Here is a 3,500-nt window from a genome sequence, read left to right as displayed (position 1 = left end):
GTAATTTTTGAAAAGTTCAAGGGCAAAAGTGTAATTTTGAAAAAATTGCTCCACCAAAACTTTGGAAAATTCTGGAAATGTCACTTAAGACTTGGATAAGTCAAAGGGAATGCATGGTGGAAAAAGTAGGACAAGTGGATGGCTAGAAAAAAATGAATTAATAAAATATTTAAAATATAAATAAAATAATATTATTTCATTAAACAATAAAAAGGCATAAAAAAAATCAGCCCACCCATTCTTCTTCTTCAACATTCGGCCAAGCAAGAAACAAGAGAGAGAAAGGAGAAAATAAAACCCTAGCCAAGAAATTTAAAGGGAAAATAGGTGAAAATTCAAAAATCAAGTGAAAAAAGGTAACATTTCTTAAATTTGTCTTGTGCTTTACCTTTCCCATGCATTTCCCATCATTTTCCATGGTTGAATCATGTGATTTGAGGATGATTTCAATTCTGGTCATATGGGTTTAGAGAGAGAAAGTTGTTAGATAAAATTGATTTTGAGCTATGTTAGTGTTTAGTGTTAGTGTAGCATGTTTATGAGTAAAAGAACAAGAAAAATATTTATCTTCTCCATGAATTTCCCTAGGTCGAATCTAGCCAATGGTATGTGAGGATGAGGTTGACTTTATTTTAAGAGAATTGGGTGGAAAAATGATGAATTATGAGGTTGGAAATTAAATGGGAATTTTCGGTGCAATAAATTGAAATTTTTACCCACTAGGGGTAAAAGCATAATTTATAGTCCGAACTGATAAATTGGACCAAATTCACAGTCATTGAGGTATTGTGGATATAATTGGATAATTGAAATTGAAATGGATGGAATTGGAGTCGAATTGGAGATTTTAGGACTTTACACCGTGTATAGGCGAGTTAGGTCGGACACCGCAATTAAGCGATTGTCTAAACATTTCAAATCCTATCTAGTGCATACGCATGGATAAGAGCTTAAAATAATTTATGATAAATTGACACAATTTATTGAATTTTGTGTCATAGATTATGGATAGGTGGTGAGTCAATTGTTTCGGGTAAGAGACTGCACCCGAGGGCGAAAGATAGGAGTATTTCTACTCCTAATACTGTGAGTAAACTTATTATCATCTTAATTATCTAGAGTAGTTTTATACAACTGTGTGATTTTATGGAAAATGGGTTTAAATGGTAAATTGCTATGTTTTAGGAGAAATTGTGATTTTATAAAATGATTTTATAAATTTTCTGGAAAATCGAATACTGATTTTGAAAATAGAGTAATTGGAGACTGCCTGCTGGTGTTGCAAATTTATGGTTTAAATTGAATGGCTTATGACAATATATGAGCATGAATGGCTAAATTGATTTTGGTGTCAGAATTATTTGTATTGTGTATTTAGCCTTGAGAGGCTAGGTTGCAATAAATTGCCATGTCATGCTAGAATGAATTTTATTGATTGGTGGATTATATATTAATTATTTACTGCAGAGGGGGTTCCGTGGACCAGCCTATTAGAGGGGCACGGTAAACTCCATTATATTATTACCTCGAACGGAGAGGCGCGTAGGGTATCTCCTGGGGTAAAGCTTAGGGTTCACTTCACGCTAAACCACCACGTGAAGGGGAACTCAACCAACGCCAAGGAACGGCTGTATTTTTCTCAAACTAAAAATATATTTTAAGTGTATATGAAATTTTAACAGCCTTGGCGGACTCGGTTGGATGCCTTGCGCAAGGTATCTCTGAGTATGAGTTTTGGCACGAGCCAAAGTTTTAAGAAATTCATAAGCCAAGTTGATTACTCGATTTATATGGATTGATTTTATTTGGTTGAAATGAACTGAAAGGTAATGAAATTACAGTATGATGACTTATTTTAATTGTCTCTATTTACTCAGCTTTAGATACTTTAGATGGTATTTGTTTACTCACTGGGATTTTATAATCTCACCACCTTCATTTCCTCACATTTCAGGCTCAGGGAATTCCGTAGTTAGCTAACTTGAACACGGACCTTCATTTGGACTCGAATCGGTAAAAGCTGTAGGTTTCCAGCTTCCGATGCATTTTGGATAGATATGGGCCCACGTGTCACTGTAAAAGAAATTTTATGCTTTGGTTATTTGCTTTATAGTATATATGAATATAATTATCTTTTACGCTATAAGAATTATGTACCGATAGTTTTATGAAAATTATTTTACAAGAAAATAGTTTATTTTATTAAATATTTTTATCATATTCAAATGGTCAAATTTTCACTTCAAATGAACGTTTTAGATACTTAATTTTTTTTTCTCATTAAGTATATATTTTCGGCTTACCTACTACATTTTTAGCAAGTTTCGAGGTTTTCGACAAAAATGACGAAAATGCCCCTGTGAGCCAAAAAAAAATGTTATGTTATGATTTGGAAATGATTTGTAATCCTTCGTATTTTGATTATTTGATAACTATTGCTCACCGGGGAAGTGCGAAAGCTGATACTAGAGCCTTGCGAGGTTTCGATCGACATTCGGTGTGAAGAATGTTTGTCGAGGCTTCGCGGCGGTTGTCACGGGCTCGATGGGGAGTTCCGGGTCGTGACACGTACTATGCCTTGTTTAATTAGCCAAAACATCCAATTCAACTCCAAATATCTTCATTACACTTCCAATATTCCAAATACACCAAAGTACCTCAATGAGCTTAATTGTGACTTAATTCACCGTTACCGAAATTCATTCCAATTTCGATATCCAACATCATAATTCATCAATTCCTAGCTAAATAACATGAATTACAACCAAATCCATTATCAACATGCCCTATAGAAAATTCGGCCAAATGAGGGTTATTGAAGGGCATGTGATTTTCTTGCTTGTTTTTCCTTCCAAACATCACAGAATGACTAAAAACACTAGGATATTATGAAATCTAGCAAAATTCATCACCAAAACTTCTCTCTCTAGATTTGGCCAGCAAAGGTTCCCTCTTGAAAACTTGAATTTCAGCCATGGAGAATGAAAAAGAATGCATGGGAAAGGTAGATCACAAGCTAAAATTAAAAAATCTTACCTTTACTTGCTTGATTTCTTGAAATCCAACAATTTCTCTTGAATTTTTCTTTCCTAGGGTTTGTTCTTCTCTTTTTCTCTTTGTTCCCTTGCTTAGTCAGCCATAAGAGTGTGAATGTGAAGGTTTTAAGTGAGTTTATATAGGCAATTAAAATAATATTAAAGCTTGACACTTGTCACCTTTTAATTGGTCCATGTTTAAAAACTTAAGTATTAAGCATTTCATTCCCACCACATATAATCTCTCACTTAAAAAAATAATGGGTGAAATTCATGGGTTTGACAAGTGTCATGGTGGTGTAAAATTTCAAAATTTCCAATTTCATTCTCATGGACAATTAAAATGATCGTTTTGCCCCTATGTTCAGAAAAATGTCGAAATTGAAATTTTTCACTTCTCAAATTCAAATAATGTTCTAATTAATCAAATTTAGTCAAAATATCATCCAACATTCCAATTTTACT

General features: G+C 33.5%; 1 long non-coding RNA gene across 1 annotated transcript; it reads left to right on the top strand.

The window, feature by feature from the left end:
• Positions 1–239: 239 nt before the first annotated feature.
• LOC148760858 (uncharacterized) lies at positions 240–1,637 on the top strand. Its single transcript, XR_016028184.1, has 3 exons — positions 240–356; positions 1,002–1,086; positions 1,468–1,637. It is a non-coding gene; the product is annotated as an uncharacterized LOC148760858 (long non-coding RNA).
• The last annotated feature ends 1,863 nt before the right edge of the window (positions 1,638–3,500 follow it).

The sequence above is a fragment of the Theobroma cacao genome, chromosome 9 (assembly GCF_053813885.1).
Source record: "Theobroma cacao isolate CCN51 chromosome 9, ASM5381388v1, whole genome shotgun sequence".
Classification (NCBI taxonomy): Eukaryota; Viridiplantae; Streptophyta; class Magnoliopsida; order Malvales; family Malvaceae; genus Theobroma; species Theobroma cacao.
The sequence above is the reverse complement of the archived record's forward strand: the minus strand, read 5'-3'. Positions and strand labels throughout refer to the sequence as shown.